Below are 23,471 nucleotides of genomic sequence, written 5' to 3'. Positions count from 1 at the left end.
TTAAGAAGGCGGTTTTGACATCCATCTGTCAGATTTCATAGTTGAAAAACGCGGTAATCCCTAGAAGAATCCGAATGAACTTAAGCATAGTTAGTAAGGAGAAGGTTTTATCATAGTCAATAGCATGAATTTGTTTGTACCCTTTTCCAACCAGTCTTGTTTTATGGATATAGGCATTTCCATCCTTGTCTGTTTTTATTTTGTTGACCCATTTGCAACCAATAGGTTTCACCCCATCAGGTAAGTCTACTAGGGTCCACACAACATTTTTAAACATCAATTCCATTTCGGACTTCATGGCCTCAAGCCATTTATCTGAGTTGGGTTCTCGCCAAAGCTTGCTTGTAGGTTGAGTGTTCCTCATTCTCCAATATGAAAATTTCAGAATCCTAAGTTAACAGAACCTCAAAAAACTATTCATTTATGATTATGGAAGATTTACGTTGGGTAGGAGAAACAACAGAAATATTCTCTCCAACTCTTTGAAGAATTTTGCAAGAATTAGATTCAAGTGGTATGATAGGAGTCTCGCTAGTCTAATTAGCTTGCTCTGACACATGATTTATCGAATTAGCCGATTCATGCGCCCTCGCCTCTGATGTGGTGTTATCCACATCCATTTGTTGCTTGTCTCAAATTTCTTCGAGAACCACTTTACTCTCACTTGGCTTTCTAGAGAGAAATTCCTTTTCTAGAAAGACACCATCGCGAGCAACAAACACTTTGTTATCTTTGAAATTATAGAAGTAATACCCTCTTGTTTCTTTGGGATAACCCACAAAGAGACATTTTCCTGATTTAGGGCCTAGTTTATCGCCTTGTAAACGTTTTACATAGGCTTCAAATCCCCAAATCTTAAGAAAAGACAAGTTTGGAGCTCTTCCATTCCACAACTCATATGAAGTTGTTTCCACCGCTTTAGACGAGATACCGTTTAGTACTTTAGCAGCTGTTTCCAATGCATATATATCCCCATAACGATATGTGAAGATCAGTTAGCTCATCATGGATCAAACCATGTCTAGCAAGGTTCTATTCCTCCTTTCTTATACACCATTTAACTGTGGAGTTCCTAGAGGATTTAACTGCAAAAGTATTCTACAATTAATCAGATGTTCATCAAATTCTTGGGTAAAATATTCACCACCACGATCTGATCGCAATGCTTTTATCGTTTTCCCAAGTTGATTTTGTACTTCATTCTGGAATTCCCTGAACTTTTTAAAGGCTTCCGACTTCTGCTTCATTAAGTAAATATAACCAAATCTACTTTTTAAAGGCTTAATCCACCCCTAGCTTTTGAACTCATTGGTCCACACACATCTGTATGTAAGAGTCTCAAAAGATCACTAGCTTTTTCACCTATCCCCGAAAAGGGTGACTTGGTCATTTTACCTAACAAGCATGACTCATAGTTTTCAAATGATTCATAATCAAATGTAGAGAGAAGTTCATCCTTATGTAACGTTTGGTTAATATGACCTAGCCTACAATGCCATAGGTAAGTTGGGTTTGAACTATCTGTTCTTTGCTTTTTATGATCTATGTTATAGACATGGGTCATATAATCTAATACATATAAATCATTAACCAATTTAGCACTAGCATATAACATATTTTTCCTTGAAATAAAACAACATTTGTCTTTAATTTCAAATGAAAAACCTTCAGTATCTAAAACAGGAACTAAAATAATGTTTCTAGTAATCGCAAGAACATAATAACAGTTTTTAAGCACCAAAATAAGTCTAGATGGGAGCTTGAGTTCATAGCTTCCAATAGCAAGTGCAGCAACAATTGCTCCATTTTTTTACTCCAAGCATCATCTCCCCTTTAGCTAGCCTTCTACTCACTCTTAAGCCCTGCATTTGATTAACAATATGAGCAACACAACCGGTATCGAATACCTAGGTGGAAAAGGAAGTAAGGTTAATTTCTACAACAAAAACTTTAGGTAATGTTGGGTTTCGGTGAGTCCGACCCACTGCGGAAGGAAACCCGACCCCAAAACCAAACTCACAATAATTATAACCACAAACATAATTAACATAAACACAAGACTAAGTAAGTAATTATTACCTTTTTAGCGTGCTTCACTCTTCTAAAACGAGCTCTTACTTGAAAGCCTTCAAGTCCCGCTCACACGGAGACCTACTTCATGGTCCACCCGCAACGCGAGGACCAAACCGGTTTCATGTGTTGGAGTTAGCAAGACCCGACCTAAAAACACGAGTAATTAGTGTTCAAAGGTTTTCACACTGTGATGACTTTTTCAACATTTACTCAAGTGAAGAATTCCAACTCCTTGGCTAGTATTTATAGGCAAAGGCTCCAAAAATTCCTATCATCTTTCCTTTTGGGAGATTTTGATTTTATTCATTTTATTTTAAATCTAAAATAAAATAAATAAGATAGCTACTAATAAATCAACAAGTGTGAAGCTCACATGAGGGGTTAGGTAAGGACCATTTTGAAAGGAATAGTGTCCTTCGAACAAGTGTATTATTCAGATAGTGGGTTCAGAATTATTAGAAAGCTAATATATTCAATAAGGTCAAGTGATCGGAATGCCTGGGTGGAAGCTACTCACGATTAGTAATATTAATGCATAATTAATATTACAGCTTAATCTTGACTGAACCCATCAGGTAACACCCAAGCAACCAACGAGTCGAAGCGAGGAATTAATTCGGAAGGAATTTATGAGTCGGCCGAGTAATATTTATTTAGACGTCGAAAATTCAAGTATAGAACGTCAAAACAAGCGTCGAAAGTCGAGTCAAAAATAATAAAAGACGATACATGCAAATAGTAATAAATCAACATATTTCCCAAAATACCCCTAGCATAGGAGTGCCCCGAGAAATCCGAGTGATAGGGGCATAATGCATAGCATTGTGGCTAGCATGCACACCAAGCCGAGCCTAGGCTGGCTGATGCGTGCAAGCGCACCATTGCTAGCAGACAAGGTAAGCTCGGCACCTAGGGGCAGCAAGAAGCAGCAGCCCGCACTTGAATTACGTGGTATGCTGGCCGCAAGCAGCAGCAGCCCGCACTTGGAGTGCACGGCTTGCTAGCCGCAAGCAGCAGCAGCCCGCAACTCCATGGTGCGGGTAGCTGAGCCGAGTGCACGGGTAGCTGGGCCGTGTTCAAGGGAGGAGTAAATGCGAGCCTTGAAAGGGAGGACATGTGGCACATGGAGAGGGAGAGAGGGGGAGAAAGTTTGGTCCCCCCTTTCCATGTGGTCCTCACTTCCTCCTCATGAATAGTTGACACTTGTTGATTTATTACTAGCTTGCTTAAATAATAATTTAACTTTACCTTTAAAATAAAATGTGAAAATCTCACTATCCCACATTGGTGGGAGATACAATCATACTCTCATCATTTCCTATAAATACCCAAGTAAGGCCATTGGAAATGATGCTTGAGTAAGAGTTCGAAAGGGGATCACAAGTAAGTAAAAACCCTTGAACTCAAGAGTTGGAAAAGGTATCACATTTAGTGAAAGCCTTTGAACTCAATTACTCGGGTTTATTGGTCGGGTCTTGCTAACCCCAAGACAATGGACCTTGTCGGTGATCGTTGTTGCGAGTGGATCATAGTCAGAGGCTTCGTAATTTCGAAGCTAGCTTTCAAGTAAGAGCCCAAGTGGTCGGGCGAAGCATGCTCCAAAGGTAACGTTTTATCTTAATCTTGTGATTAATTTAATTATATTTATAGTTTTATTTATTACGAGTGCGGTCTGGTTTTTGGGTTTGTTTTCGAGGTGAGTCGGACTCACCAAACCCCAACAGCGGTATTGGAGCCTCGCTCGTTTATTTTTGAAATCATAATATTTTCCAAGGTGTTTTTATGGCTAAATTTTTCTGGTTTTAAGTTGCTTATTAGATTAGTAGCTCGTTTTATCCATTTTAACCTCGTATTAGAGCTGTCTTTAGCTCCCACACCCAGATTTCGACCCAACAATAGTAAAATTTGGGTGGAAAAGGCGTTTTGGAAATGGTTTTATTCTTTAAGAACTTGGTTTTTAGCCAAAAAAAACGATCAAAAATGCAGTTGTCGAAGGGTTTTTCTATACGATAAAAAAAACGATCAAAAAACGATCATATTTATGGTGGTTATGTAATTTGTTCAATGCATATTTTTTATGCAATTTTAAACCTCTTTAGGCATGATTACTTGGTGGTAATTTGTGTTTGAAAGCTTGGTTTTATTTTTCACATAATTGCAAATTAATTGCATTAAGTGTGAAATTGTTGTTCTTTGAGGCTTCTAAGTACTAAAGATTCAATCTTAATTATGTTAAGTGATTGAAACTTTGAGTTACTAAATTCCATGATTTTTTGTTGAACTTTGTTGATTTAATCATTTTTAAGTTGATTGTAATCATAAAATTTGAAACTTGTGATAGAAATTTGTTTTATCTTCATATTGAAAGATATAATTTTGGAAGGATTCACAAGTATTAAAGTTGGAATTTTTATTGAATTTGTGTTCATTTTTCTAACTCCTTTTTACTTTGTCAAAATCTCAAGATTAATTTAATTAATTAAATTAATAGTGAGTGGTTGCCCTCATTATTTTATTTCACCAAGTTAAACCAATTTTATTAAATAATGGTTCTTGGAAATAATTTTGGTTTTGTGCACTTGGATGAATTTATTTAAGTTAGACTTGTTATTTTCATTTTTCCTCAATAAATTAATTAATTCTAAAATTAATATAGAATTAATTAAAAATGTCACACAAAATAGGGAAATTAACCCAAGGCATGAGCACACTAATCGAGGCCTAAGAGCCCCAAGCATGCACTCGGCCAGCCGGGCTGCTCACAGCCCACATGGGGCTGCCGAGGCTGCTGGGCGCCTCGAAGTGGTGCGTGTGTGCGGGGGAAGCTGTTGTGCGGCACCATGGCAGCCGAGGCAGCTGTATGGTGCGGTAGCAGCTTTCTGTTGTGCGCGCACCATGCGTGCAGCCTTGTGGCTAGCCACGGGTAAGCCGTGTATAGTGCATGCATTGAGCATGTATGTGTGCGTTGCTTGGTACATAAGTAAGTGGTAATATGCGTAGACATTGCTTGCAAAGCAATATGCTGCAATGAGCTCGTGCAACATGGCCGAAATGGGCCACGACTTGGTGTGTGAAAGTTCGCTGATGTGAGCGGTGTAATGCCTAGCGACATTGTGACCCACTCCCACGTTCCTTGAGCATCATTCGGTTGTGCGAGTTGTGAGCATTCCAAGTCTTAGTGTAGGCACTTGGATATTTTGGACTACGTAATTTTTGCTTAATTTATCGTTTTAATTATTTTAATTATTTTGTTTTATTTAATTAAAATTTTGGAGGCTAGGCCTCGATTTTTTGAGCGGCATTGGCAAAATTTAATTTTGGCAAAATTTTTGGGTTTTACCGGCTTAATTAATTATATTAATTATGTTGGATGCGAAATTCAGTGGGAGCTTCAATTATTAATTGCGCTTATTTACATATTCGGTTAAAATAACTTTGACTAGTTTTAATTAGGTGTGTTAATCGGATTGACCACCTAGATTATTTACTAGTTATAGCGTGTTTATGCATTTTTACTTGTTTTATAGTTGTAAAATGCATGGGCCATTCACAAACAGTGAATGAATGAATGGACTGTATATTCTCTCACAAGTTTTATAAAATGGCAACTAGTGGGGCCCGATTAGGATAGAAAATACGGACTGCGATCCGTGATGTATTTTTGTAAATCTAAATACGGTCTACGTACCATTGAGTATTTTTGTACCTTAATATTTAGATTAGTCCTAATCATAAATACTAGTAGTTGCATAATCTTGGTCAAGTCTTGAAGACGGAGGTTCTTAGAAGAAGAATCCATGAAGTTGCAAAAGAATACCTTTTGAAGACTTGAAGAATTCAAAGGGTCATACTAGTTGTCAATATGCATCAAAATGCTTATGCTTTACATATTTATGATCATTTATATATGAATTATATGTTAGATGCATGTTTAGGATTTCGAATGTTGTGATGATTAATTAAGTTCACTTAAATCAACCAACATAGAAACCCTAGGCCCCTAAAATATTGAGTGAAATTGCCATTACAAAACAACACTTATCGGCCTATTGAGAGTAGTGATGGGCTACGCCAAAGTGAGGCATCACTATTACTCCTAGACTCATAAGGCATACCGGGTATGCAAGTTGGTTTTGGTTGTACTCAACGATAAGAGTGATGGATTCCTAACATGTGGTGGAAAAGTGAATAAATTGTTGAGAGAGCATTAGATGCGACGATTTATTCAACCGAGAGTGGCTTGGAGCCATTAGCAAAGCATTTCTTACCTTGGGAGATTGAGTGTTAAGACAGGCCAAAGCATGCTTAACCACTCTTTGTTTCTTTGGATCTTGGAATCGCCTTATTTTCACAAAATAAGGACAATTTTATGTGTAAATAAGAGGTTAAATAAGCTTGAAATATGCATGAATTAAATTAAATCTTATTTAAGTATCATGAATGGTTTTTCATTAAAATTCTTTCAATTTTAGAATCATGACTTCAAACAACTCAAATAATTAATTTTCATTGTGCTCAATTAAAGTTATTAAAATCGGGATTCTCCTTTGAATCGGAAGGGGCTATAAGAATCAAATCGTAAAATCAAATCGTAGAATCTTAAGATTCTACCGACATGCATAATCAAGATGTCAAATATAAATTTAATTAAATATATTGAAATTAAGAGTTTAAAACCTAATTATTGATAGATAATAGTTATTTAACCATTAAGCAATCAATACTTGACAATATATATTTATAAAAACCTATATAAACATGTTTTTTACTTGTAAGGATTTCGCTAGTTCAGAAAAATATGTAAAATCAGGTAGAATTGTAAATCGAATCGTATGATATACATGAATCGTAAAATCGTAAGATTCTAAGATTTAAATCGGGATTTTAATAACAATACGCTCAGTCTTCGACAAGGAGAAGTTGAGTGGGCCAAATTTTCTTAATTGACAAAGAAACTTGCGAATTGCTCTCATACAAGAGCAAAAGGAATATGTCCTTGATGAGGAAATGCCCGAGGCTCCCAATGAGGAGGTGACTCAGGCTGCCCTAAATCGGTGGCAAAGTTCTAATCGACATGTTAAATACATCAAGTTGGCCACAATGTCTCCCGAGCTTCAAAAGACTTTCGTTGAGAAGGAGACATCTTTTGAAATCATTTCTGAGCTGCAGAATATGTTCCAAGAGCAGGCCCGAAATGAGAGGTTTGAAACCCACAGATAGATCCTTGAGAGAAAGCTCAAGAAAGGAGAGGTAATCATCCCACATGTACTCAAAATGATAGGATTATTTGAGAACATGGGAAGGCTTGATGCAAGGTATTCAACCGAGATGGCAATTGCCATCATTCTCCACTCGCTGCACAAAGGCTATGATCAGTTCAAGATGAACTATAATATGCACAACATGGAGAAAACCCTCACTGAGCTTCATAGTATGTTGAAGCAAGCCAAGCAAACGCTCATGGATGAAGGAAAACATGATATGCTCATGGTTAAAAAGGGCAAGCCGTTCAAGCGCACGGGCAAAAAGAAGAAAGGCTTCAAGGGGAAAGGTAAGAAGAACTTTCCGCCTAAGCTGAAAGCTACCAAGGACAACAAGGAAAAGAAGGTAGCATCTTCTAAATCTAATTTCGAATGCTTTTATTGTAAGAAGAAGGGACATTAGAAGAGAGATTGCCTCAAATTCAAGGAAGATAAGAAGAACGAAACCATTACTTCTGAATCCGGTATAATCGTTATAAACTTAAAATTTACTAGCTCAACATCATGGGTTTTAGATATCGGATATGGCTCACACCTTTGTTCCATTCTCTGGGTCTAAGGAACATTAGGAAGCCAGCGAAGGGAGAGGTTAAACTCCGGGTCAGCAATGGAGTCAGAATTGCAGCCGTATCAGTAGGAACTCTTAGTTTGTCTTTGCCCTCTGGGCTTGTTTTGGAACTTAAAATGTTGTTACTATGTTCCTAACATTACCAAAAACAATGTTTTAATTTCAGCGTTGGACGCCAAAGGTTTGTTTATGGTGGTTATGTAATTTGTTCAATGCATATTTGTTCAATGCATATTTTTTATGCAATTTTAAACCTCTTTAGGCATGATTACTTGGTGGTAATTTGTGTTTGAAAGCTTGGTTTTATTTTTCACATAATTGCAAATTAATTGCATTAAGTGTGAAATTGTTGTTCTTTGAGGCTTCTAAGTACTAAAGATTCAATCTTAATTATGTTAAGTGACTGAAACTTTGAGTTACTAAATTCCATGATTTTTTGTTGAACTTTGAGGATTTAATCATTTTTTGTTGATTGAAATCATAAAGTTTGAAACTTATGATAGAAATTTGTTTATCTTTATATTGGAAGATATAATTTTTCAAGGATTCACAAGTATTAAAGTTGGAATCTTTATTGAACTTATGTTCATTTTTTCTAACTCCCTTTTATTTTGTCAAAAACTCAAGATTAATTTAAATTGATTAAATTAGTAGTGAGTAATTGCCCTCTTATTTTTGTTGCACCAAGTTAAACCAATTTTCTCAAAGAATGATTCTTGGAAATAATTCTGGTTACATGCACTTGGATGATTTTTATTTAAGTTACACTTGTTTAAAATTTCAATTTTGCTCATGAAAATTAGTTCTAAAATTAATTTAGAATTAATAAAATTGTTACGCAAAATTTGGAATCAAATCCTGAGGCTATGACACGCAAATCGAGGCAAAGCCTCCCTTGGCTAGCTAGGCTGCATAGCATCCCGCATGTGGCTGCTAAGGGGCTGCTCGATGGTTGCGTGTGGCCATGTGTGTGGCATGTGCGTCCAGCCACAGCAACAACGCAACAGCACCACCAAGCAGCAGCGTTCTACGAATGTGCTACGTGCGTGCGTGCAGCTGTCATATCGCAGCCCATGGCTATTATGGTGCGGTATGGTGTGAAAGTGTTTTGAGTGTGTGTAGGTGCTTGGTGTTTTGGTGTAAAGGGGCAAGTAGCCGTGGCCTTGTGTCTAGCACCTTGTAACCCGTAGCAAACGCTACTAGGCTCCACCTAGATTGTGCTACGTGGGGTGGTGAAGGCACGTGCGCCAACCCGTATAGTATGGGGTTGTTAGACAACCTTGACTTTCATATGGCACGTGCGCCAAGCCGTATAGTGTGGGCTTCGTGTTTGCTTATTTTGCCGTTTTAATTATTTTATTAATCTAATTTGGTTTTAATTATTTTAATTAATTTTAGAGGCTAGGCCTCTGATTTAAATAGCGACATTTGCAAAATTTAATTTTGGCAAATAATTGGGTTTTACCGGCTTAATTAATTGAATTAATTAAGATGGATGCGGAACTTAGTGGGAGCTTCAAATATTAATTGTGCTTATTTACATAATCGGTTAAAACAACTTTGACTAGTTTTAATTAGGCTTGTTAATTGGATTAACCACCTAGATTAGTTACTAGTTATCGCAAGTTTATGCATCGTTACTTGTTTATCGTTGTAAAATGCATGGGCCATTCACAAATAGTGAATGGATGAATGGAATGTATATTCTCTCACAGATTTTATAAAATGGAAACTAGTGGGAACAGATTAGGATAGAAAATACGGACTGCGATCCGTAATGTATTTTTCTAAATCTAAAAACGGCCTACGTACCGTTGAGTATTTTTTTACCTTAATATTTAGATTAGTCCTAATCGTAGATACTAGTAGTTGCATAATTTCGGTCAAGTCTTGAAGACGGAAGTTCTTGGAAGACAAAGCCATGAAGTTGCAAAAGAAGACCTTTTGAAGACTTGTAGAATTCAAGGGGTCATGCTAGTTGCCAATATGAATCAAAATGCTTATGCTTTACTGATTTATGATCATTTATGTATGAATTATATGTTAGATGCATGTTTAGGATATCAAATGTTGAAATAATTAATTAAGTTCACTTAAATCAACTAACATAGAAACCCTAGGTCCCTAAATATTGAGTAAAACTGCCAATCCAATACAACACTTATCGACCTATTGAGAGTAGTGATAGCCTACGCCAAAGCGAGGCATTAGTACTACTCCCTAGAATCATAAGGCATACCGGTTATGCAAGTTGGTTTTGTTTGTACTCAACGATATGAGTGATGGAGTCCTAACATGTCATGGCAAAGTGAATAAATTGTTAAGAGAGCATTAGATGCGACGATTTATTCAACCAAGTGTGGCTTGGAGCCATTAGCAAAGCGTTTCTTACCTTAGGAGATTGAGTGTTAAGACAAGCCAAAGCATGCTTAACCACATCTTTGTTTCTTTGGATCTTGGAATCGACTTATTCTCGCCAAATGGGGACAAATTTAATGCGTGGATAAGACGTTTAATAAGATTTAAAATTTGCATGAATACCTTTTAATTTTCAAACTTATTATGTTATTTACCTGATAAATGGTTATACTTTGCACTTATATTTGTAAAATTCCAAATCAAACTGTATTGTGTTCCATGATTGGTAAAGGAAATCTTTTAGAATGGTTCTCAAAGGAAAGTAAAGCAATTCTAAAATACATTCTCATAAATGACTTTTATAACAAAGTCCGAAAGAAAGGTTGGACATCATGTATTCAAAATAATAGGTACTTTTGATAAAACCATGAAATATTGAGTTGCAAACTGAAAACTGTCAATATTGACAACCAACATATCTTTTCAGTTAATACATAGATGAGTAGGACTCATTGATGTAGTAATTCAAGTGTGAATTAAAGGAAAAGATGGAACTTTGTTTTATGGCGCATTAGATGCTTAATTATACCTAACAAAATATAAAGGTCAAAGACTCTTAAAAAAGAAATGGTTCTTAAAAATTATGAGATAAAGTATGATAAGAATTATAGGAAACGAGGAACAAAAAAAGGAATGAGATTCCATCTTACTAAAGAATTCATGTTATTGAAATTAACTTAGCAACTCATTATCTTCACAAAGTATCGGATACTGCTTGAGTGTTCCACTTTAAAAGAAACCTCAAACTATTGAAGGTAAGCTATGTTATCGACTTACGAGCTTAGAATGAAGCAAGTGGTGCCACATCAGTTGTAAGGTCGTATTCTTTGTTTAAAGACCTTTAAGCTAAGGCTAGAACAAATAAATGGCTATTGTGTTCCATAATCAGCGATTGATCCATTTACACACGGAAAGACTAACATTCAAAGCAATGAGCAATAGTTTCAAATTTATTTGAATGGCATGGTTGTCTAAACCCTGAGTCAAGAATGCTTGATTATATTCAAACTTTTTCTTAACATGATAAACTGGAAAAAGCTCAAAGTCATGGGCATGATTTGCGTTCCAAACATCTTTAGCAACGTCACATCGACAAGATCGTACTCAAGGCTCTATTAGATAGGCTCTTAATAGTTGATAGATTTGGAATCGTTCTAAGACAAGCAAGTCTTACTTCTTGAAACAAAGTACAAATGTATTGTTCTTGGTATAGACAATTGACTCCGAAAGCTAAAGTGGATTCATTTACTTCAACGTTTCGTAAAGAAGTTGAAAGAATATGGCTATATTCATCAAACGTGAACAAACTTGACCTTGAATAGTTCAAGAGTTCAGTGAAGCACATAATCGACTTGGCAAGATATCAAAACGTCTAGATTAGATCGAGCGATGTTTGCTTGAGCCAAGCGTGACCATCACAAAGTTATGAAATTGAAATTATCATAAATAAATCCATACAAAACATAGTGTGTCTTCATGGAAACCTCGATGCCATTTAAAAATGACTCGAACAATGATGGATCACATCCCTTCCTATAAAGTTCTTAAGATTTGTGTGAAGGACTAATGTTACACTAAACAAAATGTCTAAGCTAAGAACGGACGCCATATTCAGTTATTAATAGAATTAACTTCTAAATGTATTTTCAAGCATATGTCTAAGACCTCTTAGCCACAATGGGAGTTCACTAGCTCAGTGGGAGCTAAGTGACTCTGTGGGATCTCACCGAATTAGGAGGAGCTAGGTGGTTGAGTGGGAGCTTAATGGCTCATTAAAGGCTTTGATAGCTGAAGTGGGAGCTAACTGTTTGTTTCATAAAGAATTTTACCCAAAGACAGTATACATGTCTCTTTGTAAGCATTCAAGTGAGACTACGGGCATTGCCTCCACAACCTAATTGAAAACAAAGTATTTGTTGCTCTAAGTGGTGTCTTTCTAGAAAGTAACACATTTTCAAAACAACAAGTGGGAGGAAAATGAACTCGATGACAATCGAGCTTAGCAACAAACTAGAGCTGAGAATCTCGGAAGACCTTTAAAGGGCTTCGTAAGAATACTTGATCAAGAATACTCAAAAGGACTTTACAAGTTCCTTAAAAAATAATTCATTTCTCAAAAAACTTTTGAAAAGTTGGAGTAAGATCAAGAAAATCAAAGGGCTTTGGAAGCGCCTTGAAACTCACTGTTTGATGCAATAACCCGGTATCAGTATAGAATTCGCCAAAGGCATGGATTGAATCCTATAAATTTTCAATTAAGTTAGAAATAAACCTAAGACTTACAAGCATACTATTTACTATTAGATAGTAAGGGAATACTGTCTTGTAAAATAGCTACGACAAATCCAAATTTCGAATAATGGTTAGAGGCCATAAAAGTTCGAAATAGACTCCATGTTTGAAAATCATGTTTTAAAACTTGATTAATTTGCATAAAGGGTGAAAGACCCATCGATTGCAAACAAGTTTTCAAGGAGAAAACAAACAAATGTGGAAATTTATATGTATACATAGTTAGATTGGTTGAAAAGGATACAATTAAATTCACAGAGTTGATTTTAATAAAAACCTATTCACCAATCGGAATGCTAAAGTCTTTTCGTGATTGCTCTAGCAAAATTGCACATATGAAATATGACAAAATAGATACCAAAACCGCCTTCCTAAAATAGGATTTTGGAAGTGACTATGAAAATAGTCTAAGGGTTTTGAATATCTAAATAATGCTAGATTTAAAAACAAGCTCAAGGAATCCATTATGGGATTTAAGGAAGCATTGCATATAGGAATTGGAACATGTTTTCTCATGAAGTTAATAAGAGGATTCACTTATAGAGAAACATATAAATTCTTATGAATAATAAGTTTAGTGGAAGCAAAAGTAAAGATCCAACGAGAAAATTACGAACTCTATTGTGAAATAAATATTAAATGCTAAATGCTTAGATTTGAAAGTATTTTTGACAATGGACCAAGCTAAAGACGATACTTAGTACATGTTGGGAATTAAGATCTATTTTATATACTTAATAAAATGTTTGAACGTGTAAAGAAATTTACCGTGTTAAACATGAATTGAGGGACTTTGAAAGACTTTCGACCCGTTTGTATAAAGCTAAGTAAATGTTTGAACTAAGTATGAGCTAGGCTAAATACTAAGTCAAACAAGAAAGACTCTAGTAGAGACTTTCAACCATATCACATAGAAAATAATTTAGCAAGACTCAGTGAAACTATCAGCTTTTGTTTGATTAATTAACAATGCATGTGAGTATGTAGTTACCTTGAATTCTTCTGATTTACTATAGATTTTGAATCTCTTCCATTTCTCCTCTGTAAAGTAACCTTCATACACTTCCCATGGCTTCATATTTGCTTTAGGAGAAGTGGTCGGGTATGGGTTTTTAAAAGTTATGAATCGTGCCCTTAAATTCGACTTGTGACAGCTGAATCGCGAAGCCACAGCACCATGAAACCTTTTTTGCCTTTCTCCACTTGGATCATCAATGTGGAACATTCGCTGTGGATTAAAAAAAAGTTAATTAATATTTTGAATAGCAACATGAATAACTAGTAAGTGAATAGTTTATACCTTTGTCTTCTCCCATATATTTTCCCTATCCACTTTATCTATTTTTGTATACTCATTCACAGTGCTGTCTAATCTCTTAGCACATGCACCAATTTTTTTTCCATAAGCTGGTTCCTACTCACCAGTAGGCAAGTCAAAATCATTGAATTCAAGCACCATAGGCTTACTTGATTGTATTGCCTTCGATGGCCCCCTACTCCTCTTCTTAGATGATGTGGCTTGCAAAGCAACGAACATCTTGGATAGAGGAAGTTTTCTCTTAACTTTGTTGAATGGCCCTATTTATGCTCCTTGATCTAGAAGTGCCTGCATAAAACAAAAGACGGAAACTGATAGAATTAAATATCACATGAAAAGAGCTATATTTTTACAGATTAAAAAAGGATCTATCTACAAGTAAGTAACAAAGCAAGAAAATATAAATAATAAAAGAAACCTATAGAGACATTATTTTTTAATTCCTGAAGTTATAATACCAATAAAAACAGTCAATTTTGTGCCACATATATAAGAACTATGTAAAATTCTATTTAATGTGTCAAAGCTCAAAAGACTAAAATCCAATTGAAAATTGAGATTCTATAGTCATCTAACATTATTGTCTAGCATTACATTTACAAATTAATCAAAGAATTAAAAAATGAAGCCTAGGTATCAACATATTCTCCCTCCTCATGGGCATACTCTTCATCAGCAACAATGTCTTCCCCCTCTCTTAGAGGTTGAACCCCAATATATAGAGGCGGGTATCATCAAATAGGTCACACTCTTCCTCATTGACAACATTTTCGACACCAAGAATTATTCTCTTGCCTTGAACAACAACGTGCTAGTGATGATTAATGTTATCCCTTATATAGAAATTTTTTTTTGCTTGTGAAGCTAAAACAAAGGGCTCCTCCCCATCAACAAATCGACTTGAATCCACTAAAGTAAAACCAAATAGTTCATCTATCTTTTTGCCTCGTCGGTTTTCATCTCATCTGCATCGAAAAACAGGAACTACAAATCAACATAATTCAGCTTCCATATCTCTTGAATGACCCCATAATATGACTGTGTTGCATTAATAGGCCTAGCATCCTTAGAGTTTGAGTATTCCGTAGAAGATGCGACAACCATAACACCACTATTTTGATGTACACTCTTATCATCTTGGCGACTAGTGTAGAAACAATACCCATTAATGTCATAGCCTTCATAAGTGTTCACAAACAATTGAGGACCCCGTGAAAGCCATTTGATCGTATTAGATACATTATTATTCGGTTGCCCCAACTCACACTTCTCTTGGTTTTGAAACCATTCAACAAAAGAATGATTATGTTTTTGCATCAAAGCATATGTACCTATTCTTTGATTCATTCTTTTCAAATAATTGAGATGTGTTTCTATATAAGGATAGACTTTTCTGAAAGGTAGTGAGGAACATAACGATGAGCTTTCTGGATTCTATCTGATGGAGGCTTCACAAATTGATGACCGATCGTCCCTTGCCTTTGAAGTCTGCCCTCATGACAAGATGTTGGAAATCCAATTTCTTAAGCCTTAGTTAAGAACACAAAACAAAAATTACTAGCCTCCTCTACAATAATGGTACCTTGAATAATACTACCTTCTGGATGTGCTTTATTGGTCGCCTTTTCTTTCAAAGTTGTCATGTGTCTCTCATAAGAGTACATCCATCTCAAAAAAACCGGGCCACATTCCTTGATTTCTCACACTATATGGACAACCAAATGAACCATTATGTCAAAAAATGAAGGAGGAAAATACATCTCAAATTTGCATAATGTTTCCACAAGATTAGTTTGCATTTCATCAAGTTTATCTGGTTCAATCACCTTGTTACATATGGCATTAAAAATAGGCAAAGTTTAACAATAGTGTGCCCAACATGTTTTGGCAAAAGACCTCGAAGTGCAATAGGCAACATCACTTGCATCATGAAATGGCAATCATGGGATATCATATCGATTAATCTCTTATCATCCATTGAAACTAGACGCTTAATATTCGACGAATACCCTGTAGGTACTTTGATGTCTTACAAACACTCACAAAATATTTTTTTCTCCTCTCTAGACACTGTGTAGCAACTGGAGGCAAAAATGACTTTTTTGTTTCGTCATTTTCCACGGGCCATAACTTTGGTCGAATATTTGCAAGCTTCATGTCTTTCCGCACATCTTTAGTATCCTTTGTCTTGTTAGGTATATTCAATAATGTCCCGATGATTGAATCACATACATTTTTTTCAATATGCATAACATCAAGACAATGTCTAACAGACAAGTATTTCCAATAGGAAGAGTCTAAAATGTAGACACCTTTTTCCAAAGACCCTGATTAGAGGTAGGTTTACCAACTTTCCTGAAAATTGTCTCAACATCTTTGATTCTTTCCCACAACTCTATACCACTAAGTGGCTCACGCAACCACTGTTTCTCCGGGAGCCCATTGAATTCAGCTTTTTTCTTACGATAAGGGTGATCTCGACGAAGTAGTCGTCTAGTATGCATATAAACATCCTTTCCAAAATTCTTGAGGTGTGTCGGTTCCATTTTGTCCTCACAAATGGGGCATAGTTTTTTCCCTCTGACTTTGTACCCAAACAAGTTCCCATAAGCCGGAAAATCACTTACAATGCAAAAAATTATGGCACGCAAAGTAAAATTTGTACTTGTCTGGGCATCGAACATTGGAACACCTTTATCCCATAACGGTCTCAAATCCTCCAAGAGAGGCTCCAAGTAGACATCTATGTCATTACCGGGTTGTTTGGAACCCCGATATTAGAAGCGAAAACATGATGTACTACTTACGTTTCATGCTGAGCCAAGGAGGCAAGTTATAAATCGACAAAAGCACCGGCCATGTGCTGTGTTGAGAGCTAAGGGAACCGTAAGGATTTTTCCCGTCGGTACTTAATGCAAGTATCAGGTTCTTAGCCTCTTTACCAAACTCAGGAAATGTATCATCAATATGTTTCCATTGCTTCGAATCAACGGGATGCCTAATATACCCATCTATCTTCCTCTCTTGTGCATGCCACACCAATATTTTTACATCGTTCTTGATAGAAAAAAGTCGTTTAAACCTCGGTATTATAGGCAGATACCCAAACACCTTAGTTGTTGGCCACTTCTTGCGATTGGGGTTTGAACCCTCGCGCTTGTAGCGATCCACACCCACTTTGGACAAGCATCAAGGTTTTCATACTCATTTCCAAAAAGTACACAATCTTTAGGACATGCATCGATTTTCGTGTACTCTAGACCTAAGGGAAACAATAGCTTCTTTGCATAGTAGGTAGACTTAGGAATGTCATTCAATTCAGGAAACATGTCTGATAAAGCTTCTAACAACAAATTGAAACTTGTATCGGTCCAACCGTTCTTTGCTTTCAAGTTAAATATTGTTAAAACCCAGAAAGCTTAGAGTACTTTGCACATCAAGGATATAAAGGTGTCTCGGCGGCCTTTGACACATTTTCAAACATACGAGATTCTTCGTGGACATGATTACCCAAACCATCCATCATCTTAGGTATGCAATCCTCCTCAAAATTTTCATTTGTATCCCTTTTGTTATCATCATATTGTTCTCTATTATCCATATCAGCGTCATTGATTGATGACCTACTAGTTGTAGGAATTATTTTTTCTCACCGTGCCAATACCAAATAGTATAATTTGCCATGAACCCACGGCGAAATAAATGGTTTTCAACCACTCTAATTTCCTTCCACTTCTTCACATTTTTGCAACCACGACAAGGGAAAAAGAATTTTTCCACTTTAGTAGTCCTATGGTGTTCAGTAGCAGTTCTACAAAATTCCTCAATCCCATTCAAGAACTCGGGTTGAGTTCGATTTTCAACATACATCCAATTACGATTCATTTCTTACTACAAATTATAGAAAAATCAAGCATATAACTATTAGAACAAGTACATTAGAAACAAAAAAAGACAATTACAATAGAACAACAACCAGAGATTATCAATTAACTCCCACATGATAAAATACCTAAAAAATAGTCAAACTCACAAGTATGATCAAAATGCAAGCACACTTCATATATGTCTACTAGACTATCACTATTTCATTTTCTCTCTAGAATTATAGTTCAGTAAAATCAATACAACCAATTGGAGTAACCGAATAAAATTGGTGTGTTTACTCATTTTCAGCTTTGAATTTCAACTCTGATCATTTTAGTCTTGATACTCAGTTCTGATTTTTAGCTCTGAAATCAGTTCAGAATTTCAGCTCTGAAATCAGTTTTGAATTTCAGCTCTGAAATCAGTTCTGAATTTCAACTCTAAAATAAGTTCTGAATTTCAGCTCTAAATAAGCTTTATTTAGTGCAAAATACTGCATGCAGGCAGATGTTCTGCTTAACAAACAATGCTAATTGTTAACGTCAATTCCTTAAGATGAAAGAGGTATATAACAATTGCTCAGAATGGAAAACAGTGCATGCCGGTAGGGAATATTCCATAATATGTCCAAATATCCAATCACCAAACAGAGGCACACATGTTTCGTTTACATTTCAGGTAGTGCAGACATCTAGTAGCAACTAAGTCTAATGCATAAGTACAACACAAATGACTGCAAACCCACATAGCAAAGTGTAAAACTATAAATACTACAAGAACCCAAATCAGTAATCTCTGTAAGAAATGCATATCCACCTACGAATATGTATAAATTTGATAGGTTGTGGAAAATCTCACTGATCAAACTTTAGCAATCTCACATACTTGAGCTTTATGGTGAGTGTTCATCATGCAACGAGAACCCAAATATATAGATGCAAACCATCGACATTAACAATCTTTATAAAAAAATAAATAATATTATCCATTTATCATCATAAACTGACATTAACCTAGTTATTATTTTCAATATGCTTCAATGCTTCATATTAAAAAATAACTAAGGGTTCCAGGGTTACTCCAAAACATTACCTGAAATCTAAAAAGATGAATCCTACAATATAATCTTTATTTAAACAAGTTATATTTCTTGACTATTCATTAACAACTTTCATGTTCCCCAAACCCAAACAACTGAATCAGAAATTATTTTTTCGTACTCCGTATTTTTTTTTGGGTCTAGAAACTTAACTATGGATTATAGACACAAAAATTTGTGGATTCACAAAAAAAAAAGAAAAGAAAAAAAAAAGAAGCAAAGAAATACTCATTAATGCATATTACAATTCCATTTTTGCAGCTATCCAAGTTGTGAACTTGAACTTGAATGTTGATATCGGACCTAGCAAAAAGTAACTGATGGCTACTAATTTTAGTATTAGTGAATTGGTCAAGTACTATCTCGTCACTTAAAACTCAAAAGGATCCAAAATAGTTGCACATTTTTTCTTATCATGTGTCTACTATGTATATATACTTTGCATATTATTTCACTCTAAATTAGTAAGTGAATAGCTCAATGCTACCTTGCACAAAACATTAAATAAGGAATCAAGAAAAATGAAAAAAGTGGTTTCTCTAGCAGCATATGGGGTATAGGGTATTGTAAAAGGAAACTAAACTGATATAGGAAAATAGCAACCATGAACAGCAGTCAAAGTGAAAAGAAAAGGCATCACTGGTTTAATACACACATTAGCATCATAGCATGACTATTAGACCGAGATAAAGTAACAAGCAACTACAATTACAACACAACAACAACCACAGCAGCGTTCAACAGCAAAATTCAATTTGAATTGGAAGACAATTCAATTCGAATTTTAGGGCTTTACTGAATTCAAAAAATGGATAATTACAAGAACACTAATTCGAATATTACATACCTTTAAACCTCAATTGAAGCAATATTGCTAAACCCAAAATTCGAAAATCAGCAAAAAAATTTGTGGGAGAAGCTGGTAGAAGACGTTCGTCGTTATGATAGAGTACTTGCTAAGAACAAAATCGAAATTACTTAGACAACTGATCAACAACAAAATTCAATTCGATTTGGACGAAAATAATTTAATTATGAAAGGGAAATACTAGAACCCTAATTCGAAAATCATACCTTAATTGAGAGGTGAAGGAAAAGGAGGAGCAGTGAAGACGTGAAGGAGAAGCAGTTTGTATTGGAGCGAAAGTGTGAGTGGTTTTTTTTATTTCTGCGAATTTACCTGAATAATACTACCTTAATTTTTTTTTCTTTTTTTTAACCTTTAATAAAAATTTAAATGAAAATTACTTTCCAAAAAAATATTAATGAAAATTAAATAAAATTAATAGAAAGTAGAAAACTAGAAACTTAATATTTGTTGCTTTAAAAAAAAACCAAAATTATTGTTAGACTTATTATTTATAACCAGCATTTGTAAGCTAGTTACAAAATTTTTGGTCAAATTTACTTTGACTTATTATTTGTAAATGGAATTTGTAAGCTAGTTACAAATATTTTGGTCAACTTTTCTTTTACTTATTATTTGTAACTAGCGTTTTTAAGCTAGTAACAAATGTTTTGGTTAACTTTTCTTTGACTTAATATTTGTAACTGGCGTTTATAAGTTAGTTACAAAAGCTTTGGTCAAATTTTCTTTGACTAAGTATTTGTAATTGGCGTTTGTAAGCTAGTTACAAGCTTTTTAGTCAAAGTTTTATTGACTAATTATTTGTAACTGAAATTTATTTAGTCAGTTACTAATAAAACTTCAAATAATGATAAACCACATATTAGTTACTGACATTTACTACATTGTTTACTAATGTCATGAAATTTTTAATTGGCATTATCTTAGTCGGTTACTACTGATGCTTCCATAACTAATATACACCAGTTACTAATAGGGCATTACAAATAGCATTTTTTTGTACTAGTGGAATTAGCTAAAAGGCCACACGGGTGGAATAATATTGAGAATTACTCTGCAACTTAATCCATCATGAACGCTATGATATGGAATCGTCGCACGACTTACTTGCTTAGAGCATGTGAAGTATGTATGTATTACCAATCAACCTGAATCTATGTAATATATAGATTGTTAGATTATGGCCAAGAACATCCAAAGTACTTAAATAAGTAACAGGATGAGTTCTTGACTTGTGGAAACAAATACAATTTGAGAATTGATGTTGCAAGTACAAACCTTAACAAGGATTAGCTCCTCAACAAGGAAACCTTTATAAGCATGAGTTAACAATGAGTTGTGGCTTGAGAATGTTAACATGGATGTGCATCCAAGTGTAATGTGCGGGAATTTAAAGTAATTTTCCATGATCACAAGTGATTAGGGTATCCCAAATCATCGTGAGCCGTTTGGAGTGAAACCCAAGCAAAGCATCATCATGAAGTCTACTAAAATATATGTTGAGAATATTGTTGCCTGAATAAGGCAATAATAAAGAAGATGTTCTATGGAAAGTTCGTTGTTGAACGTTAATGATTGTAGGTTGTCAAGTTGAAGATCTCAATCATGTAAATGAGTGAGACCTATCACTTGGACAATAAATCTTAAATCACATATAATCCATGACACTCTCAAATTTTATCATCTTATTATGAAAGTAATCAGTAATGTAGATGCTAAGATTAGAAAAGTAGTTATAACTAAATCTATGCAATAAGTGAAAGACAACATTCGCAATTGCATGAAAGAAATCAAGCATATTAGATATGGGTGTCATTTCTATAGGTGTTTTATAAAGAGTGATACTCTTAAAACATTCAGAAAAAACATTTATCATAAGATTAACCATTCAGGTTTTAGAGTAATTTAAAATTTCATACAATTATATCACTCTGATTTCTATTTAATTATGGTTTGGGATTAAATAATGAGTCCATTCAATTTTAAGAATATTTAAAATAGGGTATCAAGACCAGTCTTGGTAAGGAAAACACCTATTAAGTGAACATTGAATATTGTAATCGAAAATTATCCCTAATCGAGGTCATTTAAACGATGGACGATTAATGACCATTTGAGATTAGTGTGTAGTTTGATTTATTGCACGGTTTCTTGTGCTACAAGGACATGATCATCATAAATCATTTACAAAGGTGTTGGTTTAGAACCATACTGGATCGACCTATGAGAATACATTAAGAGATTAAAATCGTCATAAGTATAATTCTCATTATTGCTATCGGGACCTTTTTCCTCGACCATGAGTATTGTGAGCTTTCTTGTTTGAGTACTAGTCCGCTTTGATGATTGTCAAACGTTTGTCGTAATAGGGGATTATAACGACATCACTCGGGCGGCTAGGTCCTCTTAGTAAGGGAAGCTAAATTACAAGACTGGAAATGTCCCCCTACTAAAAAAGGGAAGATGTCGTTATTGTTTACAAGGCCTCTCATAGAGCGAGACTGTAAAATTGCATGGCCGTGCACGGATGGATTTTAGAAATCATTTGTTTATTGATAGTCGAACTCGGAATCGAGAAAAACTTTGGGACGTAATAAGGATGACAAATAAATCTTATCTTATAGTTCATGAAGAGGCATTAAGCGACATAGGAAAAAGGGATATACACTAAAAGCACACTTTTCCGAAAGGACACGCGAGAGATTGAAAGGAATAGTGTCCTTCGAACAAGTGTATTATTCTGATAGTGGGTTCAGAATTATTAGAAAGAAAATATATATTCATTAAGGTCAAGTGATCGGAATGCCTGGGTGGAGGCCGCTTCCGATCAGTAATATTAATGCATAATGCCTGGGTTTAGTGAAGATTAAGCTGTAATATTAATTATACATTAATATTACTTATCGGTAGCGACCTCCACCTAGGCATTTCGATCACTTGACCTCACTAAATAATTGTCTTTCTAATAATTTCGAACCCCCTATTGGAATAATACACTAGTTTGAAGGGCACCATTCCTTTCAATCTCCTACTTGTCCTTCCGAAAAAGTGAGCTGATAGTATATAACCCTTTTCCTATGTCGCTTAATGCCTCTTCATGAACTATAATGTAAGATTTATTCGTCTTCCTTATTACGTCTAGAAGTGTTTCTTGAAATCCAAGTTCGATTGTCAATAAACAGGTGATTTCTAAAATCCATCCGAGCACGGCTATGCATTTTACAGTCTCGCTCTTCAAGAAGCCTTGTAAACAACAAAGACATTTTCCCTATTTTTAATAGGGAGACATTTCATGTCTTGTAATGTAGCTAATCTTACTAAGAGGACCTAGCTACTCATTTGTCGTTGTTATAATCTCCATGTACAACAGACGTTTGACCAACAACAAAGTGGACTAGTACTCAAACAAGAGAACTGACAATACCCATGGTCGAGGAAAAAGGTTCCCATAGCAATAATGAGAAATATACTTATGACAATTTTTTAATCTCTTAAAGTATTTTCATAGGTCGATCCAGTACGGTTCTAAACCAATACATGTGTAAATGATTTATGATGATCACGTCCTTGTAGCACAAGAAACGGTGCTATAAAATCAAACTACACACTAATCTAAAGTGGTCATTAATCGTCCATCGCTTAAGTGACCTCGATTAGGGATAATTTTTTATTATAATATTCAACGTTCACTTAATAGGTGTTTCCTT

At 35.1% G+C, this 23,471-nt stretch overlaps 1 long non-coding RNA gene across 1 annotated transcript; it reads right to left on the bottom strand.

Annotated features, from left to right (window-relative positions):
• Positions 1-1,607: 1,607 nt before the first annotated feature.
• On the bottom strand, positions 1,608-20,161 carry LOC110700100. The gene is made up of 6 exons (XR_002507128.1): positions 19,971-20,161; positions 19,744-19,852; positions 13,913-14,218; positions 13,604-13,840; positions 2,080-2,220; positions 1,608-1,862 (listed from the first exon to the last, which is right to left on the bottom strand). It is a non-coding gene; the product is annotated as an uncharacterized LOC110700100 (long non-coding RNA).
• Positions 20,162-23,471: the final 3,310 nt, after the last annotated feature.

This window comes from Chenopodium quinoa, unplaced genomic scaffold, assembly GCF_001683475.1.
Source record: "Chenopodium quinoa cultivar QQ74 unplaced genomic scaffold, ASM168347v1, whole genome shotgun sequence".
Lineage (NCBI taxonomy): Eukaryota > Viridiplantae > Streptophyta > Magnoliopsida > Caryophyllales > Amaranthaceae > Chenopodium > Chenopodium quinoa.
The sequence above is the reverse complement of the archived record's forward strand: the minus strand, read 5'-3'. Positions and strand labels throughout refer to the sequence as shown.